The sequence below is a fragment of the Hippopotamus amphibius genome, chromosome 15 (genome assembly GCF_030028045.1).
Source record: "Hippopotamus amphibius kiboko isolate mHipAmp2 chromosome 15, mHipAmp2.hap2, whole genome shotgun sequence".
Taxonomy (NCBI): domain Eukaryota; kingdom Metazoa; phylum Chordata; class Mammalia; order Artiodactyla; family Hippopotamidae; genus Hippopotamus; species Hippopotamus amphibius.
Window position 1 is genome coordinate 20,628,739 of NC_080200.1, and position 25,917 is coordinate 20,654,655.

A 25,917-nucleotide genomic window follows, 5' to 3' on the forward strand; every position below is an offset into this window, starting at 1 on the left:
TAGGATAGTAGGAGAAAAATTGGAAATGTTAATTTGAAGAGTTCAATACAGATACTGAAGGAAACTAGAAAAAATGAGAATTTGGTAAGGAATGATAAAATGTGTAAGATAGCAGGATCCAGTCCAATTTACAGGCAGATAATGAAACTTCAGGGACAATGAACAAGACTAGAATCTGATATACACAAGTGTGTGCTATAGCTTTTTATTTGAAACAAAATTTCTGTCTTCATTACCCCTTTTTGATCACAGATAAGGTAAGATTATTCTGGTTTACAAAATAAGACTAGATTTATTAGAGTAAGCCTGATTGTTTACATAAGTACAGAAAGAATGGTGGTTGACTACAGAAATCTTTAAAAGTTTACTTTGTTGGAACTTTTTATAAGGAATCTCAGATTTCAGTTTTAAAAGCCTCTTGAGAGTAGGAAGCCAAGCCAAGGACTCACCATCAGGCTTCAACAGCAGTACCTATAGACTTGGGTAATTGCTCTCTTCTTGAGATCCATAAAATATCCTAAGATTCCTAGGCCTGCCAGGAAGTGACCATTCTTATTCACCTGTAAGGCTGGAAATGCTGCAAACCAGAAACCAGGCCAGTTTTTCCAAGAGAGCTTTGTAAGCATTAGCTCTATAAAGTCAACATTAGTTCCTTAAAACTTCCTGGTCATATCTAATTCTATACATAATTTAAAAATGAGATATTCCAGCAAAAGCCTTGGCTATATGATCAATTTTCCCAATCATGTCCTACTACATAGAGAACATTCTTATTGAAACTATGCAAATAATAACATTGTGATGAAAATAAGAATAAAATGAGTTTTAAAGAAATTTTGGAAGTATCAGGAAGGGAGAAAAAGATAAACATTTCATTTCGGCTTACAAAAGTACAATTTTCTAGATTGTTATTAGCTGTAGATAAAGAGAAAAGGGAAAGAGGTTCCTTATATTAAAAAACCAGCAATATTCCAAATAAATATAAATTAGCTATAATCATTCTTTTTTTTTTTTTTCCATTCAGTCCCTTGTAATTAATTAACTTGTGTTTTGCTGATCTTGGGCTAGCAGTCTTATGAATCTATCAGCTTCTCCATCTTGGAAATCCTGATTAATTCCAGTGGTATGATCTCAAAATTATTTAAGTAATGCCAGTAGAAGCCTACACCTGAGTTGTGTACCTAGCATAGTCCTTTTCCATGGGTCTCTGAGTTTCTATCTATCTATCTTTCTTTATCTCTCTTTTTCTGTTGAAGATGAGCACTCTGGCTTATAACTGATGAAAAACACTTTCAGAAAAGTATCAGAATAAAGCAATAATCATCTGAGAATGGAAAAGAAAAGACTTTAAAAGTGTGTTTAAAAATCTATTGCAAGTTTATTATAAAAATACAACTGGCAAGGAAATTTGGTTGTTTCTGCGACATACAACATTTTAAAATAGTAACTGGAATTATGACATAATATTACATTGCTGCTTAGTATTAAGCAAAGGACCACTAGGACATTTCAGAGACAGCAAGAGCATTGATAAATTTCTAGGAATTTTATACAATTCTAAGTAATATATTAATAACATTTTACTCATATAAGTATAACTTAGGGAAGGTTAAACATCTCTTTTTGACAGTGCTTCTTATCTAATTTAATATATCAAATGAATCCTAATTAGTTATAACATCTCTCTTTTTACATGGTGAAAGAACAAACACTTTGTGATTTTCCAGGGGATCTCTGGGAAATCAAAGTCAGTCTGAGATCCAGAAGATTTTATTTATAATTTGATTTTGAGAAAGAAAAGTTATCAAAAATGTCAAAAGGTTTGAACACTTGGAAAAATAGGATAAGTCACTGTTAAACAATGTGAAGCTATCTATTTAACTAAAGTAAAAACAGAGTATTCCAAAAGGAAATATAAGAGGTAATGATTAAACAATTTTAGTTCTTTCAAAAGTGAGAAAACTTGGTTCTCTTAAATAATCAAGTATATAATAAAGTCAATGCCAGAAATAATGTTAAGGCATGGAATCTTTGTTTCCTAGGAAGATTACTTAAAAGTCAAAGGAAAACTTTTTACAGTCTCTTAAAAGAAAATCAACAATTAAAGAAAACTTTGTTATTTTAATAGAGGAAAACCAAACTCCAGCTTTGTATCGGTAATGATACTGAAGCTCATTTTAAAAAATCCTTATACATAAATCCATCTTAGCCAGTTTGGACCACATGAAAGATGACTCCTTTTCCACAAACTTTCTAAAACTTTCCACATCTATTCAGGTTTTGTCCTACACTCTCCTCTTTCTAGTGCTGGAACAGGCATTTCATTTTAGGACAAAATTATTCTTTTTTTTTTTTTCAACAAAACATATCCTATGTTCCTTGCATACCTTTCATGTAAAATTGTTTCCCTTCATGCTCATTGTTTCTAGTAGTGTTATTTACATATATTGATTTTAATTTTTAATCATTAGCAAACTTTACAGAGAAAACTAGGAAGTATACAATTAGAAACTGATTGTCATATATCAGCATTCTGTAGCATAGGGGTGCCTAATCCCCAGACTGCAGACAGATACTGGTCCATGGCCTGTTAGGAACCAGGCCGCACGCACAACAGGAGGTGAGTGGCAGGCAAGTGAGAGAAGCTTCATCTGCCACACCACATCACTCCCTATGGCTTCCATTACTTCCTGAACCATTCCCTCCCCCAACTCCGACTCCCTGTCCCTGGAAAAATTGTCTTCCATGAAACCAGTCCCTGGGGCCAAAAAGGTTGGGGACCACTGCTGTAGCAGATCAACAAATTTTATACATATCCCACAATTTTTATAGGTATGTTTCCTTGCAGAGCAATTTTTTTGGTGTGGCAAAAAAGAACATGTTTATTAACAGACTCAGATATCTTTAGCCTTTCTGTACCCTACAAAATTAAGAAGCCAAAAGTATATAAACTTAAACATATTCTTAATAATGAATGTTTCAGTATTTTATCTCACTTAGAAATGATCTATATATTTAATGAATATCTGTTAATTAAGTTAATTTGGCATAAGTCTAAGGTTGCAAGTTACAAAAGAGATTTTGGAAACTACTTTTAGGAAACACATTATAAAATATAATTACTGTTTAAATGAAGTTTGTTAGAATGACAATCTGATTAAAATCAAATTTATAGTTCTTACACATAATCATATGTACTGTATTATTTACATTTTTATGTGTAATCTTTTAATCTTATACATCTAGTAAATATAATATTATCTTATTGAATTAGTAAACTCAAGTAGAATAAAAATGTATGCTATTACATTTAATGCTACCAATTATGAAGACACGCTTTTTTTTTTTTAATCTTGATTGGACTATAATAGCTTTACACTTTTGTGCCAGTTTCTGCTGCACAACAAAGTCAATCAGCTGTATTTATACATATATCCCCATATCCCCTCCCTCCCAAGCCTCCCACCCCCCATCCCAGTCCTCTAGATCATCAGCAATCATCGAGTTGATCTCCCTGTTAGGCAGTTGCTTCCCACTAGCTATCTATTTTACATTTGGTAGTATATAAATGTCAATACTACTCTTTCACGTTGTTCCAACTTCTCCTTCCCCACCTCCCCAGGAGCTCAAGTCTGTTCTCAACATCTGCATCTTTATTCTTGCTCTGCCACTGAGTTCATTAATACCATTTTTTAGATTCCATATATATGTGTTAGCATACAGTATTTGTTTTCCTCTTTCTGACTTACTTCACTCTGTATGACAGACTCTAGGTCCATCCACTTCACTACAAATAACTCAATTTCATTCCTTCTTATGGCTGAGTAATATCCCATTGTATATATGTGCCATGTCTTCTTTATTTATTCATCTGTCAATGGACACTTAGGTTGCTTCCATGTCTTGGCTATTGTAAATAATGTTGCCATGAATATTGCGGTACATGATTCTTTATGAATTATGGTTTTCTCAGGGTATATGCCTAGGAGTGGGATTGCTGGGTCATATGGTAGTTCTATTTTTAGTTTTTTAAGGAACCTCCATACTGTTTTCCATAGTGGCTGTACTAAGTTACATTCTCACCAACAGTGAAGGAGGGTCCCCTTTTCTCCACACCCTCTCCAGCTTTTATTGTTTCTAGATTTTTTGATGATGGCCAATCTGACTGGTGTGAGGTGATCCCTCATTGTAGTTTTGATTTGTATTTCTCTAGTGATTAGGGATGTTGAGCATCTTTTCATGTGTTTGTTGGCCATCTGTATGTCTTCTTTGGAGAGATGTCTGTTTAGGTGTTCTGCTCATTTTTGGATGGGGTTGTTTCTTTTTTTGGTATTGAGCTTCATGAGCTGCTTATATATTTTGGAGATTAATCCTTTGTCAGTTGCTTCATTGGCAAATATTTTCTCCCACACCAAGGGCTGTCTTTTCATCATATTTATGGTTTCCTCTGCTGTCCAAAAACTTTTGTTTCATTATGTCCCATTTGTTTATTTTTGTTTTTATTTCCTTTACTCTAGGAGGTGGGTCAAGAAAGATCTTGTTGTTATTTATGTCATAGAGTGTTCTGTCTATGTTTTCTTCTAAGAGTTTTATAGTGTCAGGCCTTACATTGAGGTCTTTGATCCATTTTGAGTTTACTTTTGTGTATGGTGTTAGGGAATGTTCTAAATTCATTCTTTTACAAGTAGCTGTCCAGTTTTCCCAGCGTCACTTATTGAAGAGACTGTCTTTTCTCCATTGCATATTCTTGCCTCCTTTGTCTAAGATAAGGTGAATGTATGTACGTGGGTTTATCTCTGGGCTTTCTATCCTGTTACATTGATGTATATTTCTGTTTTTGTGCCAATATCATACTGTCTTGATTACCATAACTTTGTAGTATAGTCTGAAGTCAGGGAACTTGATTCCTCCAGCTCGTTTTTTCTTCTCAAGATTGCTTTGGCTATTCGTGGTTTTTGGTGTTGCCATAAAAATTGTATAATTTTTTGTTCTAGTTCTGTGAAGAATGCCATTGGTAATTTGATAGGGATTGCATTGAATCTGTAGATTGTTTTGGGTAGTATAGTCATTTTCACAACATTGATTTTTGCAATCCAAGAACATGCTATATATCTACATCTGTGTCATCTTTGATTACTTTCATCAGTGTCTTATAGTTTTATGCATACAGGTCTTTTGCCTCCTTAGGTAGGTTTAGTCTTAGGTATTTTATTCTTTTTGTTGCAATGGTAAATGGGAGTGTTTCCTTAATTTCTCTTTCTGATTTTTCATTGTTGGTGTATAGGAATGCAAGAGATTTCTGTACATTAATTTTGTATCCTGAAACTTCACCAAGTTCTTTGATTAACTCAATTTTCTGGTAGCATCTTCAGGGTTTTCTATATATAGTACCATGTCATCTGCAAACAGTGACATTTTTAATTCTTCTTTTCATTTGGATTCCTTTTATTTATTTATTTTTCTTCTCTGATTGCTGTGGCTAAAACTTCCAAAACTATGTTGAATATTAGTGGTGAGAGTGGGCACCCTTGTCTTGTTCCTGATCTCAGAGGAAATGCTTTCCATTTTTCACCCTTGAGGATGATGTTGGCTGTGGGTTTGTCATATATGGCCTTTATTATGTTGAGGACCACTTTCTGGAGAGCTTTTTTTTTTTTATCATAAATGGATGTTGAATTTTGTCAAAAGCTTTTTCTGCATCTATTGAGATTATCATATAGTTTTTATCCTTCAGTTTGCTAATATGGTGTATCATATTGATTGATTTGCATATATTGAAGAATCCTTGCATTCCTGGGATCAACCCCACCTCATCATGCTGTATGATCCTTTTAATGTGCTGCTGGATTCTGTTTGGTAGTATTTTGTGCAGAATTTTTGCATCAATGTTTATCAGTGACATTGGCCTATAAATTTCTTTTTTTGTGACATCTTTGTCTGGTTTTGGTATCAGGGTGATGGTGGCCTCATAAAATGAGTTTGGCAGTGTTCCTCCTTCTGCTATATTTAGGAAGAGTTTGAGAAGGTTTGGCATTAGCTCTACTCTAAATGTTTGGTAGAATTTGCCTGTAAAGCCATCTGGCCCTGGGCTTTTGTTTGGTGGAAGACTTTTAATCACAGTTTCAATTTCAGTGCTTGTGATTGGTCTGTTCATATGTTCTATTTCTTCCTGGTTCAGTCTTGGAAGTTTGTACTTTTCTAAGAATATATGCATTTCTTCCAGGTTGTCCATTTTATTGGCATATAGTTGTTTGTAGTAGTCTCTCATGATCCTTTGTATTTCTGCATTGTCAATTGTTATTTCCCCTTTTTCATGTCTGATTCTGTTGATTTGCATTTTCTCCCTTTTTTTTCCTGATAAGTTTGGCTAACAGTTTATCAATTTTGTTTATCTTCTCAAAGAACCAGCTTTTAGTTTTATTGATCTTTGCTATTGTGTCTTTGATTTTTTTTTTGCATTTATTTCTGATCTGATATTTATATTTCTTTCCTTCTGCTAACTTTGGGATTTTTTTGCTCTTCTTTCTATAATTGCTTTAGATGTAGGGTTAGGTTTTTTATTTGAGATTTTTCTTGTTTCTTGAAGTAGGATAGGATTGCAATGAACTTCCGTCTTACAACTGCTTTTTCTGCATCCCATAGATGTCAGGTCATCGTATTTTCATTGTCATTTGTTTTTGAGTATTTTTTTTATTTCCTCTTTGATTTCTTCAGTGATTTCTTGGTTATTTAGTAGAGTGTTTAGCCTCTATGTGTTTGTATTTTTGTAGTTTTTTCCCTGTAATTGATATCTAGTCTCATAGTGTTGTGGTCAGAAAAGGTGCTTGATATGATTTCAATTTTCTTCAATTTATTGAGACTTGGTTTGTGACCCAAGATGTGACCTATCCTGGAGAATGTTCCATGTGCATTTGAGAAGAAAGTGTATTCTGTTGTTTTTGAATGCAAAGTCCTATAAATATCAATCAAATCTGTCTGGTCTAATGTCTCATTTAGAGCTTGTGCTTCTTTATTTAATTTCTGTTTGGATGATCTGTCCATTGGCGTAAGTGGGGTGTTACAGTCCCCTACTATTATTGTATTACTATCGATTTCCCCTTTTATGGCTGTTAGCATTTGCCCTATGTATTGGGGTGCTCCTATGTTGGGTGCATAGATATTTACAATTGTTATACCTTCTTCTTGGATGGATCCCTTGATCATTATGTAGTGTCCCTGCTTTTCTCTTGTAATAGTGTTTATTTTAAAGTCTATTTTGTCTGATATGAATCTTGCTACCCCAGCTTTCTTTTGACTTCCATTTGCATGGAATATCTTTTTTCATCCCCTCACTCTCAGTCTGTATGTGTCCATAGTTCTGAAGTGTGTCTCTTGTAGACAGCAGATATATGGGTCTTGCTTTTGTATTGAGTCAGCCAGTCTGTGTCTCTTGGTTGGAGCCTTAAATCCATTTACATGTAGGGTAGTTATCAATATGTATGTTCCTATTACCATTTTCTTAATTGTTTTGAGTTTGTTTTTGTAAGTCTTTTCCTTCTCTTGTGTTTCCTGCCAGAGAAGTTCCTCTAGCATTTGTTGTAAAGCTGATTGGGTGGTGCTGAATTCTCTTAGTTTTTGCTTGTCTGTAAAGCTTTTAATTTCTCCTTCAAATATGAATGATATGCTTGCTGGGTAGAGTAATCTTGGTTGTAGGTTTTTCCCTTTCATAACTTTAAATATGTCTTGCCACTCCCTTCAGGCCTGTAGAGTTTCTTCTGAAAGATCAGCTGTTAGCCTTATGGGGGTTCCCTTGTATGTTATTTGTTGCTTTTCCTTTGCTGCTTTTAATATTTTTTCTTTGTATTTAATTTTTGGTACTTTGATTAATATGTGTCTCAGTGTGTTTCTCCTTGGGTTTATCCTATATGGTACTCTCTGTGCTTCCTGGACTTGAGTATTTCTTTTCCCATGTTAGGGAAGTTTTCCACTGTAATCTCTTAAAATATTTTCTCAAACCCTTTTTTTTTTCTCTTCTTCTTCTGGGACCCCTATAATTCGAATGTTGGTATGTTTAATGTCATCCCAGAAGTCTCTGAGAGTGTCCTCAATTCTTTTCATCCTTTTTTCTTTATTCTGCTCCTTGTGAGTTATTTCTGCCATTCTATCTTCCAGATAACTTATCCATTCTTCTGTCTCAGTTATTCTGCTCTGCATTCCTTCTAGAGTATTTTTAATTTCAGTTATTGTGTTGCTCATCACTGTTTGTTTGCTCTTTAGTTCTTCTAGCTCCTTGTTAAACATTTGTTTCATTTGCTCCATCTGTGCCTCAATACTATTTCCAAGATCTTGGATCACCTTTACTATCATTATTCTGAGTTCTTTTTCAGGTAGACTGCCTATCTCGTCTTCATTTGCATGGTCTTGTGGGTTTTTACCTTGTTCTTTCATCTGCTGTATCTTTCTGTTTTCTCATTTTATTTAACTTACTGTGTTTGGGGTCTTCTTTCCTCAGGCTGCAGGATCATAGTTGTTCTCAATTCTGTTGTCTGTCCCCAGTGGGGAGGTTGGTCCAGTGGCTTGTGTAGGCTTCCTGGTGGGGGGAACTGGTGTCTGTGTTCTTGTGTGTGGAGCTGGATCTTATCCTTCTGATGTGCAGGGCTACATCTGTTGGTGTGTTTGGGTATGTCCGTGAGCTTAGTATGTCTATAGGCAGTCTGTGTGCTAATGGGTGGGGTTATGTTCCTGTCTTGCTAGTTGTTTGGCTTGAGGTATCCAGCACTGGAGCTTTGCTGGCCTTTGGTTGGATTTGGATCTTAGTGTTGAGAATGAGACTTCTGGGAGAACACTTGCTGATTAATATTCCATGAGGTCAGGAGTTCTCTGGTGGTCCAACGTCCTGGACTCAGCTCTGCTGCCTCAGAGGTTCAGGTCCGACCCCTAGCTCGGGCAACAAGACACTGGAAGATGCACAGAATGGAAAGAGGAAGAAGGAGAGAAAAGAAAGGAAGAAAGGGAAAGGACAGACAAATCCCCAAGATTGTAAAAGCAACACTAAGCAGTCAAAATCACACAAGGAGATGTACACACTTGCACTTGCAAAAAAAAAAAAAGAAAAGAGAAGAAGAGAAAAAAAGAAAGGAAAAAGAGAGAAAACAAAGAAGAGAGTAATCAAACCAATAAACAAACCCAGATAAAAATATATACAGTATTAAAGATTAAACTAACAAATACATAAAACCAGTAACAAGTCAGACATACCAGGAAGTCCTCCAATACTTCTAAGTAGGTCTCTGCACCTGCTGTGGAGAGGACTGTGGAGAGCTCAGACTGTGATCTGGTATTACTCCTGTGTGTATTTGCCCCCACAGTGCACAGTTACCCCCTAAGTCTATAGCCTCTATTATAGAAACACTTGTCTACTCAGGTGATCCACAGATGTAGGATCTATCAAGCATATTGTGGATATTAAATCTGCTCCTCCTGTGGCTGTTTCCCTTTCTCTTCTTTGGTCCTACAGTCCCTGAGGATCAGTTTTGGGTTTTGGTCCCTTTTCTGTGTGTGGCTGCTCTCTGGAGTCATTTCCCTGCCCAGGCAAGAGGGGGTGAAAGAGGGTGATTGGGGCGCACTTGTAAATTCAGGCCGGGGGTGGGGAGAGGGATATGGCAGTCTCACTGAAATTTGCAGGAGTGCTTGCAGCAGCAGAGGTCCGCGTGAGCCTGAAGTGTGCCTTGTGTTCTCCCAGGGAAGTTGGTCCTGAATGCAGGACCCTTGGCATTGGCAGGCTGCACCTGCTGCTGGATGGGTGTGGCCAATGACCTGACACACACAGGACCCTTGGTGGCTGTGGTGGCAAACTCTGTGTTCCGATTTAGCAGTTGCGGCTCATGGTGGTGCTTGTGCAGGCCCTGCTCTGCAGCCTGTGAGTGGGCGGAACAGCAAGCTCCTCTCAAGCACCCTGAAACAGAGGTCTCCTGCCTCTCTGTCAGGCCCAGGCTTTCCCACAGACTTCCTCCCAGCTAGCTGTGGCGCTCTTGCCCCCTCCAGGCTGTTTTCACACAGCCAGCCCCAGTTCTCGTCCCGGTGTCTGTTCTCTGAAGCCCAAGCCTCAGTGCCCCTGTGGGTGAGTAGAGGGTTAGCAGATCCACGTCTCTGGCTGGGGAGTGCTGCTTGGCCAAGATCCCCCATGCAGGAATCTTTCCAGGGTGAGTAGAGGGTTAGCAGATCCACGTCTCTGGCTGGGGAGTGCTGCTTGGCCAAGATCCCCCATGCAGGAATCTTTCCACTCTGCCCTCCACGCACCTGTTGTTGTTTTCTCCTCTGGGGGCTCCGAAGCTCCCTCCCGCCAGTGAGGGGGCTTCCTAGTTTGTGGAAGCTTTTCCCCCTTCACAGCTCCCTCCCAGAGGGGCATGTCTCCTCAGAATTCCTTTGTCTCTTTTTTCCCTTGTTTTTCTTTTGCACTGCCCAGTTATGTGGGGATTTTCTTGCCTTTTTAGAATTCTGAGGTCCCCTGCTAGCATTTGGAAGGTCTTTTGTAGGAACTTTTCCACAGGTAGATGTATTTTTAATATATTTGTGGGGAGGAAGGGGATTTCCACGTCTTACTCCTCTGCCATCTTCCTGTCTCTCTCTCGACATGCTTTTTTAAAAAAAATTAAACCTACAATTTCAAACTAGTCGTATTTTGAAAGATTTACCAAAATCAAGTGAAATTGATAAATATTTCTATATTTCTGGGAGTTTTAGGAATATTTAATTTATATAAGCCCTTATTTTTAATCTAAGCCAATTCAAATAGAGTTTCTTTAAGGGATTTTTTTACATTAACTTGGTAATACTATCTTCAGATAGTAAAATGTCACATATACATAATATACATGCATAAACATACATACAGATGCAAATAGAAATCATATGGTTTTTATTCTAAAATTTTAGCTACGAGTCAGGCATAAAAACAATACAAAACTCGCTAGTTTATGTCAGAGTTGGTCCTCATCTCTGCCCACTTTATATTTTTATCAGAATTGTGTTTCCGGCAGATGGAACAAGTTAAAGTTACCTGCTCAATAAGGGGACTAAAACATTTTGCCATATTTCTGGGGCAGAGACTTTAAGATTTTCTTTTGCCCTGAGATGTAATCTCACAGAGGCTGTGGGCTAAATTTGGAGTGAGAAACAGAGGAGACAGTAAATGGCAATCTAGGTATCTCCAAACCCTGTATGAGTGGATAAAATATCTGGTCTGTTTCCAATTAGTTCTTTTTACTTTTTCAGCCTCTGATGGTTGCTTTTTGGGTCCCTGGGTTCCTTGAGAACCTCTGATGAGAGAGCAGGGGGCCTAAAGTTTGACCTCAGGACAGTGAGAGGCTGGAGTGGGAAGGGAAGGTCTAGTGGGTAAACAGAGGGATATAAGAGATAGAGGTTTGAGAGGAGATTTAGCAAAAGATTTAAGGGAGCTGAAGGGAAAACTTAAGGTATTAAAAGGATGTAGGAGCAGAGGAGATGGAAAAGGATACATCTCAGATGAGATAGTTTGGGGGAGATATTAAGTTCCCAAAGAAGCCACTGAAATTCCAAATTATCTTTAGTAAAGTCAGCCCACAAGAAAGGATGTGAACAGAATGAATGCCATTGTGGTGAAGCATATAGGCTGCAAGGGCTTGGAAAGGGGGAATTTCAGTTGACTAAAAATCTCCCATGTTCTTAACTAGTGGTCGTTTGCAAGCAAAGAAGCCTGCCTTTATCCCAGGCTTCATTTCTTATGAACAGAGACACCTGGGGCTCTAACTCAGCCTCTGTTTGACTGGGATTCTAACTCAACTTGTATAATATATTCAGAATCTGAAGAGTCAAAATTTCTCATTATCAGCTTTGACAGATTTTTTTTTTTTTTTTTTTTTGAGCACTGGATCAGAAGTCAGACTGACTGATGGATTCCCTGTCAGTAAGTCAGGAGTGAAGGCAGAGGCTTCAAAGTTGTGCAGCTGGGGTCCTGAGTGAGTAATACTTGATTGAAACAGGGAAACTGAGCTCAACAGTAACTAAAGCAGAGATGACTGGGTGTTTGAAAGGGAGGATGAGGAAGTAGGGAGGGAGTAAACAGGGGCTCAAGTAGAGTCAGAAAAATGGAAATTTATAAGAAGTGGCACTTGTGGAAGTTGGCTCCTACCCTTCTACAGAGACTAGGAGACAAGGATCCTATCTTCAAGTGTTGACTGACACAAACATTAAACTCTTTTGTCAGCCTTGAGTTTTCCCAAGCAGGAACTTTAAGGGGGGTGGGTCATCCCAGGGACACAGCCTTGATTTGTTAGAAATGATGCTAGAGTTTGCTCGAGTCTCTTAGGTTGGATGGTAGAGGAAATTGTTTAGGTTGGGAGACTGCAAGGTTGAGGAATAGTCAAGAATAAGGCTCAGAAGAACCTGAGTTTGCTCAAGGAATCTTTGTCTAAACCTTGTATGGATAAGTGGAAAAGTTAATGTTCATGTAATGTGGTAGTCAGATTAAGAATATGAGTGCTAATGAACATCTCACCCCCAAAATGTGAACCACCATTTTGCTTTTCATATTTATTATGAAAACAAAGCAGCCATAGATAGGACTGCAGGCCCCAGGGGCTGTTCGTCAAACCCAGGATGGTGTCAGTGTCACACCTCTGCAGACCTAGGCTAGTGGAGGCTCTTGGGACCTTGTCTCCTGGGGCAGCCTTCTGAGCTTTCCCACCTTAGGACAGTGATCGGGATCAGGTAGTAGGGCCTAAATCAGGAGCCAGACCCATACCCTGTGCCTGGGGATGGAGGCATGGTTCCTGGGGAGCCTCAAAGAGAGGAAGTTGAGCTGATTTTGGAGGACGGACTGAGTCTAGGGGCCCAGAGGGAGCAGAGGGTCTAGGAGCACTTGGTAGGCAGCAGAGGTGAGGGCTCATTCTCTGCGTGTCCCAAAGGGAGTAGGAAATATGAATCCAAGAAATGAGAGGGGGATGGGGGTGGGCTGGGTTAAGGGACTGTTGTCTAGAAACAAAATAGCCAGCTCAGGGGACATTGTGGAAGCAGAGGTCAGAAACTCATCTCCTGGGAGGAAAGGAGAGAGAGCCAGGGAGAAGCCTGGCTACACACATGCACATCCCCACATGCCTCACACACATAATATCCATGTGTGTCTGTGTGTAGTAAAAAAGAAATGGGGAGGGGAGGGATTCATTTTGTGAGCTCCTATGTGGTTTATTCTCTCTTTATATGGCCAATAAACTAAGTCGCTCACACATAGAACCTGACTTCACATCCCAGATCTGGTTGGAACTAAGAAGTTTCTTTGTATTTTTAAAACCTTAATTTTATCAAAGTCATGTAGGCTTATGTTTAAAGAGTAAAACTGGACAAAAAACATAATAAAAAGCAGTCCTTTAACCACCTTCCCTTCCTCATCCCTTCCCTAGCCATCCCAGTCTTGTTGCCAGAGGGAGAACTTCGTGGCTTTTGGTTTTGGTTTTTCTGTAATGACTTCCTTATGTTTAAATAATGTGTTTATATCCACCAGTCCCTGTCTATTGACTCTCTGCTGGGAGGGATCAGGATTAAGTCATTTACACATCCTCTACTTTCTCACCCCTCTTCCCACATGACTATAACAGATTCATTTCCTCCCATACACACATCTATATTTCTGAACAATCATCTTTCAACTAAGAAAGTAAAAGAAGATCTTAAGAAATGAAGAAAATAGGAGAAATTATACTATTGAAGGAATTTATGGAAATAAAATACTGGAGGATATTTCGAGCAAAATGAACCCAAGGAAGGATAAAGTAGATGAGACAAGTAACACAAGAAACAGTGATATGCAACAAAATTGCCAGAGTAGTGATTGTTGCTATAACTGCTGCTAATGCATCCATGATTTTTAATGTAATTTTTAGAAAATAGTTCCTAAAATAGAAGAAGGAAAAATTATATGTAAAAGCATCTGAAACAAAGTTTCCAGAAGATTTCAATCAAACCTGGGAGTTTGAAGGAGGATAAGTAGAAGGGAAGGGAAAAGAAGTAAAAGCATATTCAATGTTTTGTCTCATTCAGAAGTGACCAGTACTTCTAGACATTGAGAAAGCAAAAGGTTACAGGTCTATACATTTTTAAGAGTTATTACAAATAGAAATAGGTTATAGAACTTTCAAACCACTAGAGGGAGCACAAAGAAAGAAAACTGTATGATTCACCCAGACAGGAAAGAAAATACAAGAGAAGAAAGCATGTTTCATAGGAACATAAAATAAGAGAACAAAAATAAGTCAAAGCAAATCAGTAAACACAATAAATATGACAAATTAAGTTCTCCTATTAAAAGACAGAGACTTTCTCTTATGGCAGATATTTTACCCATTGTTATGTTCTAACAATTTATGATATTTCATCTTAGAGAGATATACAATTTTAATGTAGGTAAATATGCTAATAATTTTATAGTTTCTGTGGTCTATTTAATGTTTTGAATGTAAATATGACTTTAAAGCCATAAATATTTAAATATAAAGAAAAATTTATTTCTTGCAGATGATAAAGTTGTCTACCTAGAAAGCAAATTGCCCAAAGTCACACAGGGAGGATGCAGTCTGGCCAAAATTTGAACCCTGTCTGTCTGGGTCCAGGATCCATCTTACCATCCTTCCCAGGAGGGTGTGGAGAATTTTCTCTGAGCAGAAGCAGCCTCTTAACCCTGGACAGCAGACATGTAACATACAAACCACCATAGTCTGTTCAGTTGCTTGAACAGACATCAATAACCAATAACAGAATTCTTTCACAAGGAGGCAGGACCAGGCATCACTAATAGACTGCAGCACTCCTTTCCCTGCAGAACTGGGACTCAGGCTCAGAATTCTCAACACAGACCCCAAGCAGCAACTAGAAACAGCTTTCCCCGAAAGTGCCCTGACCCTGGCCTTCAACAAACAGGGACCCACTGGCCTGGCCTCATCAGTACTATGTGCTCATCACTGACTTGATGAGCTCCAGTCCATCCCCAATGGAGGCAGGATAGAGTGAGGTCATCTGGAAAGCATTGCCAGAAAAATTCTTTCAAATACTCAAGGTCCTTGTAGGAAACCCTTCTGTCTTCCTCTTCATCCTTTCAGGATCAGTTTCTCAATATCTAAGTAAGATTGACAGCATCATTATGAAGACTTTTTAAAAAGAACATTCACATCACTTGCATGCTTACATCATTAGGTCTAGGACCTAGTAAAGATGCAAATCCCCAACTAAAATTGAGCAGGTATGTTCCCTGCACAGGACTCAAGAGGGCAGATGGTGGTCCCTTCCCAAGTTTGAAACTAATAATCAAGCTGTTTTGAATGAGTAACTGCTAAGGGAAATGTGGTCGAGGGTCTGTCTGTCTCCCAAATCTGGCCCCATCTGGCCACTTCTCCCCCTAAGCTGCCTGCACCCTGGTCTGACCCCCATCATCACCCACCTGGACCAGCATAGGCACCTCCCCCTGGTCCCCCAGCTCTCTCCCGTGCTCACCCTCCACAGTCTGTTCTCCTTGCAACAGCCAGAGGGTGCCCGTGAGCACCTGAGTCAGGCCCCGCCCCTCCTCTGCCCTCCAGGACCCCAGCTGCTTTAAGGTAAGAGCCCAAGTTCTCCCCAAGGCCCACAAGGCCCTGCACTATCTGCCTCATCCCCTCCCTGCCCTCCCCTCCTCCCACTCTTCCCCTTGCTCACTCCACTCCAGACACACAGGCCTCCTCGCCCGTGCGTCACAACTATTGAGCTCGAGTTCCACAGCAAGAGAAGCCAGTGCAATGAGGAGCCAGTGAACCACAATGAAGAGTAGCCCCCATTCACTGCAACTAGAGAAAGCCTGTGTGCAACATCAAAAACCCAATGCAGCCCAATAGGTATCTGTTAGATGCATGGATGAATTAAGAAATGAGCTGAGTCAAATCTGGGGTCCTATAACCAGCTCTGCTTGTCCCACGCTATGTGAATGCTTGTACATCCCTTCTGTCTCTGAGCCTCAATTTGCTCTGCTGTGAAATGGGCAGACATCACCAGTCTTACTCCATGGGGATGATTCCGGCTGCTTGGAGACACGGGAAGCTCTCAGCCCAGAGCCCAGCACATAGTAGGTCCTCATCAAGTGGATTCTGTTATCCTGTGTCAGTGACCCTCCCCTTTTCCCTGGCAGGCAGCCTGCTCCCAGCTCAGAAACGTCCCAATATTTTACATTCTTTCAGTTCAGAAAAGTCATGACAATACTGGGGGACAAGGGCAGGGACTGTAGCCTGAGGAGTCAGGAGACGGCATGGATGACACAGAGGAGCTTACCCCATGCTGGGGAAGGAAGTGCAGATTTAATACCCATGAGTGTGGAACATGTTTAAGAAACAGCCCAATCATTTTTTTCCATGAAAACCTCTTTATGTAACTCAATCTCTGTCAAATTCTAAGTTTGAACTGGCTGTTCCAAAAAGCATAATCAGAGATTTCCCTGGTGGCGCAGTGGTTAAGAATCCGCCTGACAATGCAGAGCACGTTGGTTCGAGCCCTGCTCTGGGAAGATCCCTCATGTCACGGAGCAACTAAGCCTGTGCACCACAGCTACTGAGCCTGTGCTCTAGAGCATACAAATCACAGCTATTGAGCCCATGTGCCGCAACTACTGAAGCCCACGTGCCTAGAGCCCGTGCTTCACTAGAGAAGCCGCGGCAATGAGAAGCCTGCTCGCTGCAGCTAGAGATAGCCTGTGTGCAGCAATGAAGAACCAACTCAGCCAATAAATTAATAAATTAATTAATTAATAAAAGTAGATTTGTGTTATTTAAAAAAAAGAAAAAAAAATGCAAAAGCATAATCAAGTTATACTTGTCAGAGCCTATTCACTTCCCCCTTGTGTGAACACTGTTCTCAATAGGGCCTGTATTCAGCTGGTGGCTCCTTTACAACCAATTCTCATTCTACATAGTTCTACACATTATAAGAGGACACTGGCTAATTCTTTTTTTTTTTATAAATTTATTTATTTTATTGGCTGTGTTGGGTCTTTTTTTTTTGCTGTGCGTGGGCTTTCTTTAGCTGCAGTGAGTGGGGGCTACTCTTCATTGTGGTGCACGGGCTCCTCATTGCCATGGCTTCTCTTGTCATGGATCACGGGCTCTAGGCTCATGGGCTTCAGTAGTTGCAGCACATGGGCTCAGTAGTTGTGGCTCACAGGCTCTAAAGTGCAGGCTCAATAGTTGTAGCACACGGGCTTAGTTGCTCCGCGGCATGTGGGATCTTCCTGGAGCAGGGATCGAACCCGTGTCCCCTGCACTGGCAGGCGGATTCTTAACCACTGTGCCACCTAGGAAGCCCTGGCTAACTCTTTACTAAAAAGGAATTCCTCTGAGGCTGGAGTGCCCAATGCCGATGCCTTTGGACAACGATCTTCAAGTCACCCCAGAAATTCCTGTTGACCTTGGAGACTGGTGGTTGTGCAGTGGAAAGGTGTGTGCAGCCTCTTTACACCCCCCAGGACCCAGCTAAAGATGAGAGCCTGCAGCTCAGAGAGTGGGTCATGTGCTTCTCCCCCTCTCTCAATGCGTGTGTGCACTTCACCATCTGTGTGACAAAAGCACAATAGAGGGCACCCTGCCAGCTGACAGGCAGAGGATTTTCAGTCTGAGTTTCTTGGAAAACAACAAAAGAAGGTATGTAATGAGGAAAGCTCAGGGGGTCACGCCTTGAGCTGGGGGAAGGTTGGTGAGAAATTAGCAAATCTTTCTGCCTGTGCGCAGTGCAGAGCAAAAATCATCTCCCTTAATGACTGTCTCCTCTTTTGTGTATTAACTCATGCAATTGGCTAACATCTTTTGTGAGGAGGAATCTCTGCTGGTACCCAAGAATATGCCAAGGGTCAAGGAGACTTGGCCACTGAACACCAGGAGACAGAATTATAGAGGAAAAGAAAATATAGTCACACAAAGACATTTGTAAATGTGGTCCCATGAGACATTTATACGAGTTCAAACTATATGGGGCAACTTGAAGAATGATAAAGAGGAAGTGCGTACACAGAGGAGGAGGAATTCATCCATGAAGACATTGGAAGAAGAGATTTTGAGCAGGATCTTGGGGAAAGAGACTGTCAGAGAGAAGAGGTGGGTAGGATGCCGGGTGAAAATGCAAGGGGGTGGAAGTCACCACCACAGGTGCTTGGCTGGTGAAGATTAGGGGCGAAGAATAAAAAGAGAGAAGGCCAGAAAATCTAGAATGAGCACTGAGAGGTAGAGAGAGAGTTGATACAATTTCCTGCATGGACTCTGAAGATGTGGGAAAACATATTATGTATTTTCAAACTCAGGAGAGAAGGTGACTCCTCCCTATCCCCCAAACCTGCATCTGTGCTCACAAGTTTCTTAAGCTGCTCTTTCCGCCATTTCTTTTTCTGTCTTTCCCTAGCAGAAGAGAATGATTAATTCAACTGCTTGTGAGTTTGGCATTACTTTTTAAAAAATTAATTAATTAATTTTTTTGGCTGTGTTTGAGTCTTTGTTGTTACTCGTGGGCTTTCTCCAGTTGTGGCCAGCAGGGGCTACTCTCTGTTGCGGTACATGGGCTTCTCATTGCGGTGGCATCTCTTGTTTCGGAGCATGGGCTCTAGGCATGAAGGCTTCAGAAGTTGCAGCACGTGGGCTCAGTAGTTGTGGCTCATGGGCTTAATTGATCTGCGGCATGTGGGATCTTCCCGGCCCAGGGATCAGTCACGTGTCCCCCTGCATTGGCAGGTGGATTCTTAACTGAACCACCAGGGAAGCCCCTGGCATTACTTTTTGTTCCACCTCCCTATGTTGTAGGTGAGAATGGCCTTTGGGCTGGGGTGTTCTCCTGCTTCCCTACCCCTGACAATCTCATGGTGAGGGCTGGTATACATCGAGGAGAATTGGTCTAAGTGACTCAATGGAGTAACGGTAACAGGCGAGTTCCCCACTGTCCAAGGGCAGGTGGGGGAGGCTTCCCTTTTCACTTTCAGCTCTCCAGGAGTCTGGAGCTCACCCTCTTTTTGGGTACAGGCACTTATGCATTTCTTGAGGCCTTGTTGGAGTGGAGGTGCCTACATGCAGCTGGTGGGATGGGGCACTTGGCCCTGTCCTTGCTGGTGGATGCACCCTGAGGTGTAGAAAGTGGCAGGTGGGGTCTCCCTCCCACGTCCCAGCAGTGCTGTGTCTGGAAGTCACAGAAGTGAGCTCTGCCTGCTGCCTTTGCATTCCTGCTGTAATGTTCTCACCTCTCCCCAGGTGGTGTGGAGGACCACAGGGGAAAGCCAATGAAAAGCTCAGGATTAACCTTTCCAAACAGCCCCTCTGTACAGCCACCATTTTCCTCTTTAGCCTGAATCACTTCAGGTCCTTTGAACTTCCAAATGGCTCTTGGCTGCCCAGTAGATCAAAGTTCTACTTTTCTGTGTGGAATGAAAGGTCCTTTGCAATTTGGTCCCACCTATTTTTGTCCAGCCTTCCCTTCCACTGATGAGTTTCATTAAACACTCGTGGCAAGCCCTTAGCTTTTTCCTGCCCTGTACGTGCTAACCACCTCCCTCCACTCAGCATTTTGGTCCCCCTCGCCTCGCCCCCATCATTTCCCTGATCCTGTTCTTTATTCATTGCCAATTTTATGTTTAATCTATCCCTGAGACCTCCTCTGTCTCCCCAGCCCGGGGGACCTGGGCCCACCATTTGAGCTCACCACTCAGCCCCCTTTGCTGTCTTGGGATGTCGCAATGCATACATGAGCCTGGGACGTATGTACCAGTTTGCCTGAATATGGACTGTTACCTTCAAGTTGGTGCCCCAGATCTCACTGTTTTCACCTATCCACTAACCTAGAACATGCACAGGTCCCTCCCCAGACATCAGGAATTTCTGGGAGTCCTCCATGTGCTTGAGTTACCCCATGCCACAGCCCTGCCTTGTCCCCTAGGAAGGATGTCAGTGTGGGGGTACAGCCAGGTGGCTGGCACCTTGGTACACTGTGCTTCTCTCCCCCAATACCAAACTTGTGCAGTGGCATATGGCAAAACGGGGTGGGGTGGGGTAGCCATTGCTTCTTTTTCGAGTTCCTCTCCATTAGAGAAATCTCAGTACTGCACCCCACCGTTTTTCCAAGTTGTATGTGAACAGCTCTTGCAAGTTTTATTTATGGCAAAGTTCCCAGATTGTTTTTCTTACTGTCCTTACCCTGCAGAGGAGAGTATAGCTGCTTAAGAGCTGAGCACCAGACCTTTCCTAACCCTTAGTTAGTGGATATTCCTGTCTTGTCTCTCTAACTTTTGCTATGACAGTGAAGAGAGAGGGGCTAGCCAGACATGGTTATCCTGCCTCCCTGGAGCCCCAGAGATCCTGGAAGTATTTTCTCCCTGCTATGAGCCTCAGAAGTTTGCAGTCTCTACAAACCCCTCAGATACCTTTCCACTCCTTCTAAGACCAGGGAGGGACATTTTCCAAGGAAATTCAATTCATCACACAGGCAGGATGTGACAGAGATTTCCTCGTTTTGTTCTATCTATCTTGGTTTTTATAGCAAAGGGCAGAGCAAGCAGCGTGTGTCTTAAGGTGGAAGGTGGGTGGGTAATTCTGTCAAAGATGAGTTGGTCCCTCTCAACTGAACTGCCAGCCTATGTCTAGGGGACCTTAGCATCCGGGACCAGGATACTTCACAATTGTCTCCCTTGCAGGGAACTTAAGATCACCAGGATTCATTTGCCATTTTGGACCCTTTGCTGCTATTTGCCAGGTATGTGGCTCATTTTCAATGCCTGTCTATGCCTCCACCTTTCAGAAACGGGATGAGAAAATGAGGGCTTAGGAGAGGGCACAAGATGGGTTGGCACCATCTCATCAGCTGAGCCTGGCTGCAGGATAGGGATGTCAGTGTGACTAAGGGGAGATGATGGTTCAGGCAGCTCCACTTGAAGAGGCAGGATTCTGACACATCCCATTTCCCCCTCAAGCCATGTGAAGCCTCATCAAGGGTCCTTCCTTGGGGCAATTCATCTCCCTTAGAGACTAGGGGTGGAAACCCTCTTGTGGACCTATTGAAATAAAACCAATGCAAGCCAGTCAGCGTTAACTGACAGCTTGTGGAGGGCAAAACATTGCAGCAGGTGCTAGAAGGAGAGAGGGTGCAAGAGTGCAAAAGCCCTATCCCTGGGGGCTTATAGCTTAGGACACAGGGAATAGGAGAAGGGAGGGAAAGCACACACAGTTCAAGCTTACAAAAGTAGCAAAAGCAAAATATAATAATCTTTAAAGAGAAACTCAAGAGCTGAAGGACTGGAAATCAAGAGAAAATAAGTGTTGTTCAGGAATTGGAGATGCAGGAGAAAACTGGAATGGGTGTGGGGCCAGGGAAAAATGAGAAGGAAAGAAGACGGAAGAGTAAAGATAGGCCTGGGTGAAGGGTAGTGGCATTTCAGCAGCATTTCTTTGGCATTGGTGTGCATGTCCCTTATTCCTCCTCGCGTCTTCAGAGGCTCCCTGGAGAGCAGGGAGCATGTACCCTACCAGCAAAGATTAGCTCCAGCCCAAGACCCCCTTTCTGGCCATGCTTCCCCTCACTGGGTCCTCTGTCTTCCCCAAATATGCAACATGTCCAGTCTTTCACCTTTCCCCAGCACAACCTCGTCATCAGAAAAAGAATCTGGAATCCATTCACACTGTGATGTGAATAGCTGAAATCAGAAAGTGTTTCCCATCAGAGGGGTAAGGACCAGAGACTTTCAACTGTGGAGGGAAGTTGGAAAAGGCGAACTTCAGGCAGCAAGTAGGAAAGAGAGTGCCCTTTAGAGCAAGAAGGGGCATTCAGCCCCTATGAAATCCTATTAAGAATTTGCCAGATTGCCTCCCTCCAATTAAAGTCTTTAAATTCAGGTCCTTGAGTGTTGGAAGCAAAGGTACCACAGGGCACTACCTCCTGCTGGAGAAGATGCTGTTGACAAGGTGTGAGGGAAATTCCAGGTTTAAATTGTTTTATCCGAAGTGGATTTTTTGGATTTTTATTCATGTGCTGGTTGGTTGGTCTCGTGGCTGACATCTGACTCAAACTACTTCTTCAGTGCATGTGAGATGCTGTCAGAGTGAGCACAGCAGTCTGTGACCAGGTGGTCCCTAATAGGGGGTCACGATTTGGGGGACAGGAAAACTGAGGGTGCACCCAGCCTTGACACATGACACAGCTGGTGAGAAGTCTGTATTTAGAGAAGTGCAGAGCTTGGGAGGAACCCCCACTCCACTACCTTGAAGCTGTGTGTGCAGGGCAAGTCACTTAGCCTGCCTGTGCCTCAGTTTCCTTGTCTGTAATTTGGTCCTATAATAATATCAATAATACTTCTGATATAGGTAAGTGCTTGGTAGATAGTAAGCGCTCAATTCATATTAGTTTTTTTATTTTAAAATTTCTTTTATTTCATTTTATTGAGACGAAAGCTTATGAATCCATATACAATGATGAAGCTAGTAAAAGTAGGCTCCAATTTGGCAGAACTTTTCGAATATATAAAGAGTAGTTCCAGGCTAGTTTTGTCTCTCTTTTATTACATCCATTTCTTCTTCTCCCCTTGCAGAACCTATCATTTGTAAGGGTTAATTTTTTTCTTTATCTCATAGATATTCTTGGCTGAGGTCACCAACAATGTCCTTTTGACATTTGCATAAGTTTAATGAATGTTGGGCTCTACACACATTTTATTGATCATCTGAAATCATTTTTCTGCTACACAGTTTCTTAATGGCATTTTTCATCTGATTATTTCTCAAGGTATAGATTAAAGGATTTAACATGGGATTTATCATACGGTAGAATACAGTATATTAGTTTTTATTACTGTGGGCACATACGTGTGTGCGTGTGTGTGTGCGTATGCGTGTGTGTGTGTGTGTGTGTGACCTTCTCCCTCTGCAGCCTCAGTGATTGAAACCACATGAGTGTATCACAACTGAGAACTGCAGTCCTGATAGTAATTCCAGCGTCTGGAACACACTGACTGACATGTGGCAGCCTCCGCCTGCCTGGGAATGTTGGAGCACGTGCTCCTGCTATGAGGTGCCCAGCTATAGGCCTGTCTAATGCCCCATTGCTGCCTTGGGAAGGACTCAAGTTACCACCTAGCACAAGTCTTGGCTAACAGAGTCTGGTCAATCCAAATAGATCCATAAATACTCTCTGAGCCTGTCTTGTTTTGGAAGGTGTCAGCTGGTGCTGATATAGCCTCATGGCTTCACCCCCATGGGGCTCTATGTCCTTTGCTGCTAATTTCTGGGCCTGTTATAGACACATTCCTGCCATCGGCCAAAAGGTCAAGAGGCTGGACTGTCCAGCCTGAGCCTGGAGCCTGACCCAAGGCCTCCGTTCTGCTGGTCATTGTGTGAATAGTGATTCCAATAGCTGCTGGCTATCAGCCCCCTTTAGAGGGAACTCCGATCTCCTCCCCGAGGGGTCCCTTCTGAAGCATGAATGGATGGAGCCGCCCCAACGTGCCCCTCTGCCTCCCCACCTGCATGTGGAAGGGCAGGGCCCGCAGGCCCTGGCCCTCTTGACTCACAGTCCATTGCCCCTCCTTCCCTCTGTAGTACCGTCAGCCAAGGTCCTTCCATCCCAGAGCTCACTGAGGGAGCCTCCCTTCCATTAACTCACCTGCACACCTCCTCAGACCGCTCTTCTGCTGCATGACCAGCAGCTTTCACCTACCATAAGCTTTCTTTTTTTATTGTTAACAATTTTATTCTAAGAATTTTGTCAATTTAGGTAAATTAAATAAATCAATTGAAAAACAGATGAAAGGAAATACAGAAGAAAAAAACATATGACCACCTGAATAGTTGAAGAAAAATAATTTACTAAAAGCTAATACTTTTTTTCTCTCTGCTTTATGAAGTATGATTGACAAATAAAAATTGTATATATTGAAATTATACAATGTGATATTTGATACATGCACTTGTGAAATGATTATCATAGTCAAGCTAATTAACATATTCATCATCTCACATAGTTACCTTTTTGTGTGTGTCGTGAGAACACTAGAAATTTATTCTTAGCAAAATTTAAGTATACAATCCAATATTATTAATTATCACCATGCTGTACATTAGCTCTTCAGAAATTATTCATCTTATAACTGAAAGTTTGTATCATTTGACCAATATTTATCCTAATCCTCCCCTCTACTTCCTAGCCTCTGGTAACAATCATTCTATTCTTTCTTTTTTTTTAAAGCTCTTTATTGAAATGTATTTGCTTTACACTCTTGTACAAGGTTTTGAGGTACACCAAAGTGAATCAGCTATATTTATAGATATATCCCCATATCCCCTCCCTCCCGCGACTCCCTCCCCCCCCCATCCTGGCCCTCCAAGGCATCTCCCATCATCAAGTTGATCTCCTTTTGTTATACAGTAACTTCCCACTAGCTAGCTATTTTACAGTTGGTAGTGTAAATACGTCTATGCTACCCTCTCACTTCATCCCAGCTTCCCCTTAGCCCCCTCACCCCAGCCCCATGTCCTCAAGTCCATTCTCTACCTCTGCATCTCCACTCTTGCCCTGTCACTGGGTTCATCAGTACCACTTCCTCAGATTCCATATTTATGTGTCAGCATATGGTATTTGTTCTTCTCCTTCTGGCCTACTTCACTCTGTATGACAGTCTTTAGGTCCATCCACCTCATTGCATATAGTTCAATTTCATTCCTTTTTATGGCTGAGTAATATTCCATTGTATATATGTGCCACATCTTCTTTATCCATTCATCTGTTGATGTGTGGGAAGACATTCGGGAACCTTTCTGAAACCTTGAAAATGTTAAAGTATGTGGGCCGAGCGATGGGACTCAGAATGTCCTGCTTGAGCAGTGGAGGAGCTGAGGGTGCGGGGCGTGGAGACTAATATCACCCTGTTTGGCCCTGAAGGATGGCTGGTTAGCCAAAGACGGGTAAGATTCCTCAAGGGAGGAGCAACCTAAGACAGGCACAGTCGCAGAGGGGCCAACAGGGGTGGGGAACAGACCCCCAATATCTGAGAGAGGTCTCCTGCCCCCAGGGCTGTTTTGCTCTCCACGCCCAGCTCAAATCCACACCTGCTCAACTCGGACCCAGGAGGCAAACAAAGATAATTGCCTCAGTCATGTGAGGCCTTTGATTGTTTATGGGTGTAACCTGAGAATGTTAGCCGAAGAACTCAACAAAAGCAACCTGGGATGAGTCAGCAGGGCTCTTGATCCCAGAGGTCTTGAGCCCCCCAGTCCCACTTTTCTCTTCAGTCTGTGTCTGTGTCTTCTTCAAGCTTGCGGCACCCGTCACTCACCTCGAGTCGCCGAGCTGGTCTCGGCATTGATGGGCATTAAGGTTGCTTCCATGTCCTGGCTATTGTAAATAGTGCTGCAATGAACATTACGGTACACGTTTCTTTTTGGATCATGGTTTTCTCTGGGTATGTGCCTAGTAGTGGGATTACTGGGTCATATAGTAGTTCCATTTTTAGTTTTTTAAAGAATCTCCAGACTGTTTTCCATAGTGGCTGTACCAACTTACATTCCCACCAACAGTGCAGGAGGGTTCCCTTTTCTCCACAGCCTCTCCAACATTTATTGTTTCTAGATGTTTTGATGATGGCCATTCTGACCGGTGTGAGGTGATACCTCATTGTGGCTTTGACTTGCATTACTCTGATAATTAGTGATGTTGAGCATCTTTTCATGTGTCTGTTAGCCATCTGTATGTTTTCTTTGGAGAAATGTCTATTTAGGTCTTCCGCCCATTTGTGGATGGGGTTCTTTGCTTTTTTGGTATTAAGCAGCATGAGCTGCTTGTATATTTTGGAGATTAATCCCTTGTCCATTGCTTTGTTGGCAAGTATTTTCTCCCATTCTGAGGGTTGTCTTCTTGTCTTGTTTTGGTTTGTTTCACTGT

The 25,917-nt window shown here is 41.8% G+C and overlaps 1 protein-coding gene across 1 annotated transcript in view; it reads left to right on the plus strand.

Annotated features, from left to right (window-relative positions):
- The first annotated feature begins 10,151 nt into the window (after positions 1 to 10,151).
- Positions 10,152 to 25,917, plus strand: part of BTNL9 (butyrophilin like 9) — a 37,992-nt gene continuing 22,226 nt past the window's right edge. The window contains exons 1-2 of the mRNA XM_057709082.1: positions 10,152 to 10,181; positions 20,687 to 20,745. The gene's annotated coding sequence lies outside the window, so the exon portion shown is untranslated. The remainder of the gene's footprint in view (positions 10,182 to 20,686; positions 20,746 to 25,917) is intronic.